Here is a 16,086-nt window from a genome sequence, read left to right on the forward strand (position 1 = left end):
TTTGTAGAGTACTCTACCTTTTGTGTAAAAAGAAAAAAACAGAAAACATAAACTCTTTTATAAAGAAAAACACATTAAAAACTTCTTTATGAACACCAAAGAAACAAATGTCATTTTTGGTGAATTCAGGTGAATTGAGCAGATGGAGACACGGATGGAGAGGTGTCTATGCGTAGTAACCCTGCCATTTACTTTTTAATCGTGCCAAGGTAATACCTAGTTACAAAATTATATTTAAAAAATGTTTCTGATGGCATTTTAAATTATACAACCATCATAGTGGTCAAGATAAGCTGGGTTAGACTGCAGCACATAACTCTAAATTTCAGTGGTTTCTCCTAACAAGTCCATTCCTCCCCCACATTCCATGTTTGTCATGGGTCAAGTGGCCAGGGGCTCTGTTCCACATGGTTCTTCATCCAGTACCCAGGCTGACAGAACAATATTATCAGTCCCCATGCAGAGGAAAAAGCATTCTTGGTGGGGTAGGCAATGGGAGTCTTGCAATGGCCATGAAATCCTTCATCCCAGAAGTGCTACCTGTCACTTCTGCTAGAACTGTCATATGGCTCCACGCAAATACACGATTGACAGGTATTGACACAATACCTGTTGACCCATTGGCTAGAACTTGTCATACAGCCCCACACAAAGCACAGAGAGGGAGATAAGAAGAGTAGGGACATATGTTGGTGAGCTGCAGTAATGACTAACGTGATCATTTTGGAGAACAACTTTACAATGTGTTTTTAAAATAAAGGCCATTTTGGGGGGGCCAGCCTGGTGGTGTAGCAGTTAAGTGTGCACGTTCCGCTTCAGTGGCCCAGGGTTCGCTGGTTCGGATCCCGGGTGCAGACATGGCACCGCATGGCAAGCCATGCTGTGGCAGGCGTCCCACATATAAAATAGAGGAAGATGGTCACAGATGTTAGCTCAGGGCCAGTCTTCCTCAGAAAAAAGAGAAGGACTGGCAGCAGATGTTAGCTCAGGGCTAATCTTCCTTGGAAAAATAAATAAAAAATAAATAAAAATAAAGGCCACTTTAAATCCATAGATTTTGACCCAGTAATTACACTTCTGAGAAGGTAGTCTAAGGAAATATCCCTAAGTGTCAATTAATAAATGGGTAGAAATTTTCACCCAAGACATAACACTAACCAAGATTGAGAGAACCGTTTGTCTCTTCCTGAGGCAGCCCAAGGTCCCCAACTACCACCCATCCCCTGAAAAAAACAAGTTATAAATGAGCTGTAAACAAAAAAGCAAGCAAGCCCATGTGCAAAGACAATGTTTTGTTTTTAATGATTGGGGCATTGATCAGCTCTGTTAATGCACTCCAGTTGGGAAATTCAAGTTGAAAATCCTCTGAAATAAGATAAGATGCTCATATTAATGGCTTCATCTCAGGCCCCGGGGTAGGTGCTTTGCCATAATTTTAACACAGGTTCATTTCAATTTCAGTAGCAACAAATCTCTTCATTTAACCAGGTCTTCACTAACAATGGAAAGTAGATAATTACAGCAGATGAAAAGATATCTAAGCTGAAAAAAAGGAGGCTAATCTCACTGTAATTATAGGAATATATATATTTCTTTTAATAGAAAGGTCATTTAGCTAATTTGAGGCAAAGTTGTACTTACAATGATTTTTAAAGCAAGTCTAAGAGATCACTTAAGTGCTTACACCCTGGAGTCCGACAGGCCCGGGTTTGAATCCTAGATTTGCTCTTTAATAGTTACTTGAGCTTGGACAAATCACTTAACATCTCTAGATTTCTGTCTCCTTGCCTACAAAACAAAAATGAGTGGTACTTATACATATCTCATAATGTTGTTATAAAGACTGAGACACTGTGTGCCTTGTCTTTATAGATGGGGTGCATGATTAGTGCTGATTAATGTTCTATGTCATTGCTGTTAGAGCTTATATTTGTCAGTCTTTATGCTTTACTAAGTACTTTCAGGCATGTCATCTCATTTTCAATATTTAATCCTGAGAACATTTACGTAATATAGAATGATACGTAGATATGCCTTCATATAAAGGAAAATATGATAAAGACAAGGAGAGCAGCAAAGGGTATCATATATCAGAGGGGGGAGCTACCATACTCAATTGTGGGAATATTGGCAAATATTCATGGAAGAAGTAATATCCAAACAGGAAGGGCGGGTAGGGTTTCCATGGTAAAGGCTGTAAATGAGCAGAAAGATGATTTCAAGTGGAAGGATTATTATTACAAAGGTCCCACAAACGTGTGTGTTCAGGGAACAACGAGCGGTGCAGCCTGGAGACTTGTTCAGGAGCAGTGGGAAGTCAGACTGCCAAGATGCGGGCGGGGCTGTGCTGCTGAGAGCCTTGAATGCCAGGACAGAAAGCCATGTCTCATTTGGTAGATGCAGGTGGGAAAGCCTTTAAGCAGACTGGAGCTAGGCTTACATATTTACTCCAACAGCATTCCAAGACAGGAAGAATAAAACTGGAAAGGTGAGGAGGGAAAATGAGGATGAGGTGTGTGATGGGAAGGTACATGAAAGAAAGTGTGCTTGGGAGCAGGAGGGAACCAGACTAGAAGAGCAGAAAATTCTTCTTGGAGAATAGACTGATAGATGACGATGACGATAATGATGGTCGCTACCATCTACTGGGCACTTGCCCTGGGTCAGTCTCTGGGCTGAGTGCTCTACATCCACTTCTCATTTGATTCTCAAACAATTCTAAAGGATTAATTTCTTTCTCCATCTCGCCATGAAAATTTCATGATGAAACTGAGGCTCAGAGAAGGTAAATGAGTAGCCCAAAATCTCACAGCAGGGAAAGGTTGGAGTCAGAATGGAAGTCCAGTCAGACTGTGCTGTTCCACTGCACCTCACTTATCATTGGGGCAAGGAGTGAATGGAATATAGAAATGCTCCCTGGAACTATGATAATGGCAAAGGAACCCAAGCCCTTGCTTATTTGGACCTAACTCCTGCGGCCTTGTGTCTGCCCCAACCAACCAGACTGTAAACTCCTTGAGGGTGGAAATGCACCTTTGTTTGTACCTTTGCACCCCTTAACAGTACACTACACACTGTTGATTCATTTACATTTATTCCACAAATATTTAATGACTGCTTCTAAAGAGCCAGGCTCTGTGCTAGACACTAACGTTTGAAAAAGGAAATAATAGGATACAAGAATGCAAAAAGCATGGTCATGGTTGCGACTAGATTGTAGGTTTGTAGGCATTTGTTATACTGTCCTACCACTTTTGTGTACATTTGAAAATTTTTGTAATAGAAAGTATAAAAAAGAAAAGGGAGGAAGAAAGGATTCCATGGAAGGATTCTTGCCAAGGAACTTCCCGATGGTTCCTTGTTGCTAAACATAGCGAATACTGCTCTGTCCTCATTTTCCTTGACAGCTGTCTCCTTGAACAACTGAAAATACTTGTCAGACAAAGATGAGTCAGAGAGATAGGAGGAAGCCAGCAGAGCATGGGTTAAGGAGCCCACACATTCTCCTGCTTTCTTTTTTCCTCTCCAGCTGCTGTTTCTCAGTAACCTTCCGCAGTCTCCTTTTCCTCCTTCCCTCCTTTAAATGCCAGAGTTGTGCATGCCTTCATTTATACCCTTGTTTTTTTCCTCAACTGACTCATTCTTTATCCAAGTTCTCATCCTTTACCCAGACTTTCTATATCATCCATATGATTAAATTTTCCCAATTGAAATTACTAAACCAGTCTCTCTCCTGAGTAGTCTCTCTCAGATAGGAACCCAAATGCCTATGGGGTATACATTCTTGAATATTTCATGGTACCTCAAAGTCAAAATATCAGAATCACTCTCTTCATCTTCTTCCTTGTCCAGTTCCCGACTCATAACTGTTCCCCTTGCTGTGTTACTTAACTCAGAAAGGCGAAGTACCATGGACCCAAAGTCATCCAGAAGTCCAGTGAAATTGACCTCCTAAGAATCCGCTTAATTTATCCACGCCCTTTCTTCTATTTAGTAAACAATGGAAAGATGAATGATTGGAACTCAAGACATTTCCTCAAATGATTCATCCTAGAAAGCAAAACAAAACATAGACTTGAATATGATATTTCAAATATTTCTTTATATCCCAAACTTACTGAAAATGTTTTCCTTTAAAAGTTGAGTAAATGAATACAAATTTGACTTATGGCCGTGAGAATATTCCTACTGGCACAGAATAAAAAAAAAAAATCGCTAGGCCTGAGAGGCTACTATATCAACACTGCAAGCTCTCAGTAGTGAACTCACTCCCCTCAAATGTAATCCAGGTCGACTGTATTTGAAGCTTGAGGGCTGGACCGGATTATCGAGAGCAAAGAGATATTATGGAGAAAACTGTGTTGAAACATCAACCATTCGTGACTGCTGACTTTAAATAACTGAAATCTAAGTGTGTGTATGAGGTAGACCTGTCCCATAAGTCTTTGAAAAACAAACATTCCTCAAATAGTCACATATATCCTTTAAATTCCTCATCAATCCTACAGGGCCATGGGGGTAGTAGCACCCCCACCTTCCCTTCCAACACAGTGATCTCCAAGAATATTAGATTAGCTTCCCAAGGTGCTTTGTGTGATCTATCAGCTGGAATTTTTATTGCCACAATCCCCTGCATTGTATTAGCCATGCAAACGTCATCTGCTTACCTGACCAGCTTCTCCTTGCTCCACTCTCTATTTCACTTTCTGAATCCCTCCTTCGCTTTGATTTCTTCTTGAAGATCTGTACACATATTCACACTTCCCGCCCTCCCCACCCATACCTACCTTTGCCTAGCTAATTTTTACTCATCTGTTAAAAAGTCTATTCAAATGTCAAAAACACATGGACACATTTTCCTGACTAGGTTTTATTTATATTGCGTACTCTTTCAGAGTTTCGTGTGCTTCTTTCACAGCAGTTCCCAAAGCTCTAATCACTTTTATGTTGCATCTTTAACATCTGGCCCCACCAGCAGGTGCGCTCCATGAGAGCAAGGACAATCTCTGTTATTATGCTCAGCAATGTCTCTCCAGCATCTAGCTGAATGCCCAGCATCAGGTGTGGTCTCATAAATATTTGCAAAACAAATGAATAAACAAATAGCTTGACAAAAATGGAGATTTTTCAAAATCATCACAATATCATCAACCTAGAAAGTCTGAGTTATCAAATAACACCCATAAAGAAACTCTGGTTAGAGAACAGATGGGGAAAATAGAAACACGAAATGGTCTAAACTTTTTGCAAATGAAAGGAAAACCTAGGAAGACAAATCCATTCGCACGCATGCTTTATCTTTCTGGAGGCTGTAGGCATTTGCATAAAAATGAATTCAAAATAAAAAAGAAGCTCTACTGTGAGCCATTAAATAAGAAGCTGAAACCTAATAAGGGAGTTTCAGAAATTATCATAAGCCAAACAAGGAGCCATTTTTTAATAAAAGGATTAGGCCCCAGACAATCCCAGAAAAATCCATGCAAGTTTTAACCATCACGAAAGGAGTACTGAACACTTGTCTCACAGAGGTTCATAGACTGGAAAGTACTCAGTGATCAAGAGAACTCAATAACCTGAATGGGGATTTAGACCAGAGCAGCGATTCTCAATCTTAGCCTGCTTCAGAACCACCCGGTGGTTGGATACAGATTCTGGGCCCATCCGCAGTTTCTGATTCAGGAGGTCTGGGTGGGAATTTTACTTCTAACAAGTTCCTAGGTCATGCTGATGCTGCATGCTGGTTTGGGGATCATGCCTTAGCATTAACTAAAATTTTGGAATATAAAGAAGGAATCCTACGAGGCTGGGAGAGGTGGAGGGCTGAACTGACCCTTCCCATCTTCTCTTATTCTATTACATACCCCCCAAAATCCAATATATTCCACCCCTTGGCTGCCCTATTTCACACCCTGAAGTAAAGAGAGTATGCAGATCAAGCAGAGTCTCCATAAAGGCTGCTTCTTATAGCCTCATCGTCTCCTCTTGAACAGAAGCTTCCTGGTCCACAGAGGGCCAGCACAAAACCACCCAAAAGGGACCTGATTCTTGGCATACTTTTATTTAAGATAACAAAAATAGTTGCCACTTGTTGAATACTCTGCATGTGCTCATGGTGACATGCTAAGCACTATATATACGTACCTAAGTTCATACATACTACAACCCTGGAGGTATACAGAATCCACCCTCATTCTTCAAGGATTCTGCATATGCAAATTCACCTACTTGCTAAAATTTATTCATATCTCCAAAACCAATACTCAGGGTGCTGTCACAGTCACTTGTAGACATGCACAGAGCAGCAAAAAATTTGAGTTGCCTGACACGCACATTCCCAGCTAAGGTCAAACAAGGCGATGCTCTGCCTTCCTGTCTCAGCTCTCATATGTAAACAAGTATCCTTTTCTTTTCCCAGTCTATTTAGTATCACATTTCTCACAATTTCTTGGTGATATCACTGCTTAAAATGACCCAACTGTACTGCTGATGCTGTCTAGTGTTCTCAAGTGCCAGAAGGGTGTGATACGCCTTACAGAAAACATCCCTATGTTAGGTAAGCTTCATTCAGGCATGAGTTATAGTGCTATTGGTCATGAGTTCAAAGTTAATGAGTCAACAATATATATTAAATAAGATGGCTTTAATCAGAAACAGACATAAAACAAGATTATGTACTGATTGGTTGAGCAAAATGTTGTGACCAGAGGCTCATAGGAACCTAACCCTGCAGTTCCCCTAGGAGCCACATGTTCATATTCACTATTTCACTGTTTGCAGCAACTTTATAGACCATAACTACCATGAATAAGGAGGATTGACTGTACTTACTATAATACTGGAGGTATATTTTTTACTATTTTAAAAATGAGGAGATTGTAGCTTGAAGAGTTTAGAATATATGGCAATAAAGTAGCAGGGCCTGGATTCTAGCCTAGTCCAAAGCCCACATTCAACCATGCTAAGCCCCCACACACTGGAACAGAGGGGTTTCACATCATAATGGATGGACTCTGGGTTCAAATCTGGGCTCAGCCCTGACTTGACATGGGGCAATTATCCCCCTGGCATCTGAATCTGAGTTTCTTTGTCCATAAAATGAAAATGTTCATAATGCATGAATGAGTTAATATGTGTAACGTACTTAGAACAGAGCCTAGGTTAATTTCAAAACTAATGGTCTGTGGGATCAATATCAGACCCTACAGTTGGACCTACAAAATCAACCAAGCAGATAAGGAAATACCAGCCCAGCTAACAAATCAGGTCCTGAGGTTCAGGAGATTTATGTTCCCTGGGTATTGTGTCCCCACACAGATGGAAACCACAACGGAAAAGTTATAGTTCTTTGCACATGGCAATGTATCATCTCTCATAAGGTTGCATGGCAGGAAGCACTCCGTGCATGGATTAACAAGCTCATTCTCTCCATAATAACCAGGCTTGAAATAATGCCATTTGTCAATTCTTTTAAATCTACGGCTTTGTAGTGCCTCTAAGAAAATATCAGTTTCCTAGGCCCTTCCTGGGTGTAGAATAAGGTTTATTTCTATCTTCTAGAAAACCAACCATGTTATAAGGTATTGATTGCCATGTTATTGGTTCTAAATAATACTGAGAGGTATTCACTTAAAAGCAGAGGTTTGCACTTTTCTCTCTTGTTTTCTGAAGTATAGTATTATTGCCTTCAGTCTTGTAGGGTCATTTATCAGATTTAATAAAATAACACATTTAAAATGCTTAGCAGCATTTAAAGTGCCTACCCAGGACTAGACCAAGACATAGGGTGTCCTATACAGGCTAGTTAATTAGTATTCCTTCAGATAAGATTCTTTAAATATCTGCTTAACGTTTTTTCAGAAGAGATGCTAAATGCCACATTGAGAGGATGGAGAAGAGGACCCTGCTGGCCAGTCCTTCCTCTTGCAAGGAATTCAACTTTGGCCTCAGACTCACTGTAGAGCTGGGTTTATCAACACCAGAATTCTTGACATTTGGGGCAGGATAACTGTTTGTTGTAGGGAGGGGAGTGGCTGCCCTGTCCATTGCAGAATGCACAGCAATATCCCTGGCCTCCACCCACTAGAGGCCAGGAGCATCCTCCACCAATTGGGACAAGCAAAAATGTCCCCAGACGTTGCCAATAGTCTCCTGTGGGGAGGGGGGCAAAATTGCTCCCCTGGTTGAGAATTACTGCTCTAGAAAACCAGGGAAGGTGTTTACCTGATAAGCACCAATGGGACCATCCCGGTATCTACTGACAGCTGAACTGTTTGGTCTGCATCCATGACCTACCATCTGTTCAATATTTCTAATATCAGCCCTATGAAGTTGAACAAGCCCCTTGAGGGTACCACTTTCCCTCATGGGCAAGTGACACATATGATAGGTTATGTGTACATATATGATCCAAGTGGTGCAACACATACAACACTCATAGTGTGGGGACGTCTGGTAAACAGTTTCTCCTCTCATCTCACCTAGAGGGATGTCCCCCATGCTCCTTATGAACTGGCATCTGGGCATATGTCTGGCCTGCCCCTAAAGCTGCTGTGCTTAGCATATAGGAAGTTTGATAGACAACAGCTCTCACTTTTATTGTTAATATAAAATTTTACCCCAGATTTTTTAACCTGGTGCTTTCAATTCTGTTTGTTTTTTTTTAAGCCAAATCCATCCACATAAAGAGAAGCCAAGAAAATATCATTTTCACCATCTTTTCAACATAAGAGCTCTGGTTGATACCCTTGCAATCTCTTGAAAAGTTGATGACAACGTTTTGTTTCTAGGTGAGTACTTACAGTTCTTTCCTGTTCTGTGCAGTCACAAATACATGGTGCATTCTGATTCAAACCATATCACCAGTGCCAATTTTCCCCATGCTCTTCACAGGCTAGACCTAAGAATGTTGGATTAGAACATGAAGCTAGTACCACTGCCTCTCAAAGTACTTTGAAACATCATTTCAGATGTAGCTCAGTGCTTCAGGAAACTAAAAGCATAAATGCCTTCACCATAAATAACAGCAAGCAAGTGCCATATGGCTTAACAACTGCAGTGTGGTTACATATCACATCATTAGCCCTTCCATTAAACACCCTGATTAACAAAGGAATGAGGCTGCCTCCACTTTGGAATTTTAGCCAACAGTGTCAGCAACACAGCCAGGAGCTGGGGTGACACCAGAAGTCAAACAAGCCAAAAACTGGCCCCCAAAAATAGTTTGATCCTTCACCATACAAAACTTACAAGCAGTATAGCTTCTAGCTTCAGCAAAAATCCCAAAGATAATACTGCAAATATTCTCATCTAGTCAAATGCTCATTTAGCTCTGCGGGAAAAAGGAGCCCTCTCAGAAGAGAGGTGACAGCTGTGCATATTCCTTCCTTGGATGAACTTTCTTTTGTTACATTTATTAGAGTCTTATATAAAATCACCTTTCCTGGAGAAAAAGAAAGAAAGAAACTCAAGAGGTTAAGGTTCAGTCACATACAAAGAGACAGTCGGCAAGGTAGAAAAAGATCTGTTTTAATAAGAGTTGGCCTTCATATAGACAGTATCTCCATGAGCCGGGCATAGTCTAAAAGGAGCTCACAAATTAACGCATTGCTTTATCATCACCACCCAGGTGATAGACGGGTCCTAGTAGCTTCCCTATTTCACAGGTAAGGAAACAGAGGCTCGCACAGCTTGAGAAACTTGACCAGCTAAGTGGTGGAACTGGAATTTGAACCCAGTAAGTGTGTTCCAAAGACCATGTGCTTAACCACTGCCATAAATTGCTTGACAATTTGAGTCCTGATCTCAGATATGAAGGCTTATTCACAGCAAACATTGTCAATAGCAAAGTTACTGGCTATTCAACCTCGAGAGAGTTTCAACTTTTTGAAATTTTAGCCTCCTAATCCATAAAGTGGGAATAATGACAATCCCTATAACAAGAGATGATACACATAAAAATTCTATACAAATATAAGCACAATTAGTGTCAAGACTTTACAGGATTTGGGGGGACCTCGCTTTTCTGAACAGCAAAGCACATACTACCAGAAATATTTTATGACATGAGAAACTGTGCATAACCTACTTCAAAAGGAACAAAGCTGAGCACAAAAAATAATTATGTATACCTTGATATATGTAAATACTTACACGACAGTATGTATAGACACAAAAATTATGTTATGAAATTTTATAAAAATTGTATCTTATATAAATATACACATATCCAGATGTATATGCAGACAAACATATCTGTGTATTTACATACACAACCACTATTCATACCCTTTTTAAGGCTGGAAGAGCAGAAGGGAAAATATTAACAGTAGTTATCTTGAAATGGTACCTTTATATTTTCCAAACTTCCTGCACTGAAAAGATGCTCTATAATTAGAAACAAAACCAGAAAATATTAATTTTTAATTTATATTTTATGCAGGTAACATGAAGTCTTCTGTGAAACTGTCTATTCTTAAATTAGAAAATCTGGGTAATATTGAAGCCACAGACACTCCCATTTTAACATGGGGGTGGGGAGCAAGTCTCACAGTTATTATCATGCTATCAAAACCAGTGCCATCTTCCCAGGAGAAACACAATTTCACTGACCTGGCAATACGGTGAAGCGCTCTGCCCTGGGATTCTACTATATTTGAATTGGCCTGGCTCTTATAGGAACTTGTTCTGGTTGCAGGAACTGATCTTGGATCATTATCAGAAAGCAGTTTGCTCCTCATCCCTTTGCAGAAGTAGGTCTGAAATCTCAAAGTATTCTTGCCTGTTCATTTTTCTCTGGCTTAAAATAACCCTTGAATTGATGAAAACCATAATGTGCATTTTCAGCATCCTGTCTTCCCTTACTGCAATGTTTCGTTTTTCCTAGAGTACTGCATGAGTCAGATGACATCCTTCCTCAACTGCCTCTCATGGCCCCCTTCTCTGTCAAATCAGGTCTGCAGCTGCCTCATGGGCTTCCAGAATCTGGTTCCAGCTTGCCTTTCCAGTCTCGTTTCCTACTGCACCCGCATCGATACCCTACGTGGATTTCCCACCACTTTCGAGTTGTGTTCCATCGTCTCTCAACCCCCTGGCCTTGTTAATTGGTGGTCCCGCCCCTTGAAATGTCTCCTCTCCTCTACACTTCAGCCTGTAAAAATCCTGCCCAGTCTCCAAGGCCCAGTTCCATTGCTGCCCTCTCCATGAAGCATCTTAACTCCTCCCCAAAAGGACCTTCTTTTCCCTCCTTTGAGCCCCCAGCACTTTTTGCTGGTTCTTTTCTTAAAACATTCAGTTCTCTACTTCATACTGCAGGGAGCAATTAGATACCAGGACATCCAAATTTTCCCCAAAAACAGAGCCTACAATACAGCAGGTCCTTGTTGAACTGAACACAGCCAGAAAGTAAATAGGATAGGCTAGCATTTATATAGGACGTTAATATACAAAGTGCTTCCATGTACATTAGCCCAAGTCATCCTCACAATCTCACGTGACAGATGTCACCGACATTATTAGCCCCATTTTGTAGATGAAGAGACCAAGGCTGACCTTAGAATTTGCCAGTGGTGTCACTCCCACATAGATCTGCTAACATTTTACTTCAAAACATTTCCTTGTTTGTGCTCCCTGGCTGTCCACCCACCATAATTAACCTTCTTCTTGGAGAGGCTGCCCTGTGTTGGCAGCCTCCCCTCACTAATGAGTCCCCAGAAGGAAGGTTACAAAGTGCTCCCTGTGACTGCTGGAGCCAAGTTGGCAGAAAAGCCACAGGTCCCTGAAGCTCACACCTATTAGAGTGGCTGTGAAGCCCTCCCGGCCTGGCCTGTCTTATAATTCACCTGACATTCCCTCTTGCTTTCAAGTCTCCTTTCACAGTTCCAGGGGTAACCCACATGGAGCCTGCAGGGGAGGCTGGCTGCTGGGAGCAGGGCCAGTCAGAGCTCTGAGCAAACAAGTCAGCTTCAAGGAGACAGAGTTGCCTCTGCTGCTCACCAGCCTGTTCCTATCATTCTGATCTAGAAATCTTGCAAATTGCAGTTGCTCCTTTGGGTTGAAGACTTATAGCAATCATTCATTCAATAAACTTTATCTAGCCTCTGCTACAGGACAGGGATTATCCTGCGCTCTGAAGATTCAGTTACGAAAAAGACAGACACATACCTTGACTCACGGAGTGGTGTTATCTTTCCAGAAAGCCCTCCCTTACACACGACCATGTGTCAGCTCGAGCTGCTATAACAAAATGCTATAGACTGGGTGGCTTAAGCAACAGATATATATTTCCCATGGTTCTGGAGGCTAGCAATCCAAGGTCAAGGTTGCTTGTGAGAGCTCAATTCCTGGTTTGCAGACAGACATCTTACTATATCCTCACATGGCAGAGAGAGAGATCACCTCTCTTGTATTTCTTCCTATAAAGGCACTAATCCTGTCATGGGTCCCCACCCTCATGACCTCATCTGAATCTAATGACTTCCCAAAGACCCCACCTCCAAATACCGTTATGTTGGGGTTTAGAGCCCCAACATAAGAATGTGGGGAAGACATAAACATTCACTCCATAGCACCATGCCCCCTAAGAAGGTGCTAAAACATTGACACTCCCTCACAAACCCCAGCAAACTACCCCTTAGTAACAGGAGTCCTCTGTTAATTCACTTATTTAGTTGTTCAACAAATATTTATTGAAGATCTACTGTATGCCACACACTGTGCCATTTCACCTAACTGCGCTTAAAGAAAAATAATGGCCAGCCCATTCAAGGTGTCACATTTTCAAATCTGAACTTTCCTAAAGAGTGCTGGTTTTATTCTCCTTCCCTGTGTTATCTTGCTGTTTAAAACCAAAGAAGCGTTCTCTCAATATATCACGTCCCAGGGTCAGGGATAGAACCAAATGAACTAGAAATGCATTCATGCATTCGTTCAGTCAACAACACCATTAGCCCCAGCATGACTCATTGAAAATGTAAGGAGGAATAAAATCTCATCCAATGTGGGCGCCTCTCAAAGGAAGGAGATGAGTGTCCGTGGAGGGAAGACAAACTCCAGCATGTCCCCTTGTTCCCAGTGCAGACTCCTGAGCCTTCCCCCGTGACAATTCTGACTCAGTGGGTCTGAGACAGGGCTCCAACATCTGCACAGCTCACGAGCTCCTGAGCTGATTCTAATGCAGGCGGTGAAGGACTGACAACTAAGCCAGGGCTCAAAAGAGGAGTGCTCATCAGATAGAGCACTCCTGGATGAGGTACTAGAGTGTTCCAAAAAAATAAATCTATATGTGTGTGTGTGCGTGTGTGTGTATACACACTTTTATTATGATGGTAAACCATCTGAACATTCTCAGTATCTAGACTTAGTACTAAGGAACAAGAAGGATATATATTATATTACATATATCATATACATATGATACAGATGAAAGATGCTAAAAGGGACAGATCTTAAAGCTGAAGACTTCTGTCAGGAGAAGAGATGTACACCCCAAAAGGTTTATCTTACCTGTCACTGTGCCTTAACTTGTCTACAGAGAGAACTCCTGGGGTGAAAGGCCAGTTTAATTTCACCTCTTCATTCCCAGTCTCAAAACCTTGAGGGAGAAAGGAGGTGGTAAAAGAGGGTTGGTTGATGTACAGCATGTTGACATGCTAATGGCCTGACACTGCACGCCATTTCACACAGGCTACTCAACAGCCCATAGGTATTAGAACCCAGTTACTCTCAAACTGAGCTAAATTTACAGTAGTACCCTGGGGACAAGTCTATAAGGGGTCAATAACTCACACTGGACCTCAGAAGTCTCCTGCTAGAACCAGCTGTCTCTACAGAGAATAGGAGTTGTTTACTAGAGAGCCCATGACTTGCTTAAGGCCTGTGTTGATCCTTGGCACGAAAGACTCTTTCCGTTGCCTTTGCAATCCCCAACAGAAATTGATTCATGCCAATGAGTATTAATTCACTTTCAAATCATCTGGATTCATAGCTAGGTAATTTATCTAGTATAAATCTCACCTGATGTGAATTTGTCATTATAAACCACAGTTCTAGCCAATCTTTACATTTTCTACCTTGGGTACCCATGGAGCAGGAAAATAAATATATTCTGAATCTTCCCAGTGAACAAATTTACTGTTATCATTTCTCTGATATACTTTTTCCCAATTGATCACTGGATAATGGGTAATTTAATTTTCTTTTAAACAGACATGCTCCTATAATAATTTCGTTACTAGAAATAATTAGGTACATTACAGCCTCTTTTAAACAGCCTTAGGTAGTACTGCCAAATATTCTATTCAAATATACTTCTACAAGAACACCTGTGCAGAGGATCCATAAATAATACTAGGAAAACAGAGATTTTGGGACTTTGCAGCTGTTTTCACGTTACAATGAGAAAGCAACAAAATAGCAGACAATTTATCTTTAACTCTGATTAATTAGCCACACTGTATTAAGTGCAAGCCCTTAGGTAAAGGAAGGAGACAAGATGGGCAATTAGGAGTCTCTCCACTTAAAAAAAAAATCCCAGCCTACTTCTTCACACATGTGTCAGTTTTCTTGGTCATAGACCAAAATCCTAAGTTAATAGACACTGAATAAGTGCTTGTATAAAGGAAACCTACACATCCAAAAGGTATTGACTGGTTAAAAAAAACTGCTTAGTCATAAAATCAGAAGGAGAAGAGTTCTTAAAATGGGAGACTCAAGTTCCCGGCCAAAGACCAAATCCAGCCACTGACTTGTTTCTTTTTTAACATGGGCACCTTGCAGTGGGCATATGCACTCCAGCTCTCCACCTGCCCCATGACTCTCTACTTTCTGACACATATAAATTCTTGCATTTCTGCTATCGCTCTGGCCCCTGAAGACATCTGAGAAGTTGTGATCCTGCTTTAGAAATTACCTAGGCAAGATTAGGTGCCAGCAACCAAGCTCATCATATTTTTTGCCACCTTAGGATCCCAGAAAGGGAGAAGAGGGAAGGAACATATAGCTGAAAGTCTGGAGCAAGAAGCTAATGGTGGATTTTCAAATATTGGTGGAGATAATAAATAAGTGCCCCCTGGACCACTCTCCCACCCTCTCCCCCTTCACCTCAAACTCTGAGCTGCTGATTTGTGGATTCTCCCTTATGTTTAGCTGAAATGTCCTCCTAGACATTAATAACTACCTTCGTGTATCTTGAGTTTAAAAGCACCTAGCTTTATCCTCACTGACGGAGTGAGAAATTAAATCCCTAGAAAGATTGAGTTTGGGTCCGGAATGTCTTCTCCAGATGTGACTTTCTGTATTTGTGTTATGAACACAAACTCCCTGTGGTGCAGTAAACCCTAATTCACAAGGAGTTCATTCAGACACCATTTTGGGAGTAAGGATATAGCAAGAAACAAGTACAAAGGCCCCAGTGTAAAGACATTTAGTTAGAAAAACACATGACTTCAGGATAATTTCAGAAAGTAGGTGCCATAAGAATAATGGAATGAGAGAAAGGAGAACAGGGCCACCAGAGATAGGGACAGCCTCTCTAAGGAAGGGAAAATTAGACTGAAATATGAGTGATAAGGAGAAGCCATCCATTCAAATATCTGGTGGAAGAACATATGCAAAGGCCCTGTGGTATGAACTAGATGGATACTTTTGGGAACAGGATGAATGCCAGTGCGACTGGAACTTGCGAGTAAGTAGAAGTGTGAATGGGGATGACATCAGAGAAAAAGGCAGCGGTAGATCCTATAGGGTCTGGCAGGCCATGATGAGGAGTTTGGATTCTGTTCCAAGTGCAAGAGGAAGCCAGTTAGAAAATGCTAAGCAGGGTGGGGATGGGAAGCATGATGGAATTTACATGTCATGAGATCCCTCTGGCTTCTGCATGGAGAATCCATTGTAGGAGAAAAATAGACTGCGGGGAAGGCCAGTTGGGAGACTTGCAGTTGTGCAGATGAGAGATGGTGGTGACAAGGACTAAGATGGCAGCAAGAGAGCTGGAGAGAAGTGGTCAGACTCTGGATATTTTTGGTGGTGGAATCAGCAAGACAGCCTGACAGAGGGGTTAATACCATTCTGTGTTACCCATCTCCTTCCCAG

General features: G+C 41.4%; 1 long non-coding RNA gene across 1 annotated transcript in view; it reads right to left on the minus strand.

The window, feature by feature from the left end:
- Positions 1 to 1,428: 1,428 nt before the first annotated feature.
- The window catches only part of LOC123279674 (uncharacterized), a 47,088-nt gene continuing 32,430 nt past the window's right edge, over positions 1,429 to 16,086 (minus strand). Inside the window, exons 2-3 of the long non-coding RNA XR_011496514.1 lie at positions 13,501 to 13,588; positions 1,429 to 4,050 (exon numbers count right to left, since the gene is read on the minus strand). This is a non-coding gene — a long non-coding RNA (uncharacterized lncRNA). The remainder of the gene's footprint in view (positions 4,051 to 13,500; positions 13,589 to 16,086) is intronic.

Source organism: Equus asinus, chromosome 21, assembly GCF_041296235.1.
Source record: "Equus asinus isolate D_3611 breed Donkey chromosome 21, EquAss-T2T_v2, whole genome shotgun sequence".
Lineage (NCBI taxonomy): Eukaryota > Metazoa > Chordata > Mammalia > Perissodactyla > Equidae > Equus > Equus asinus.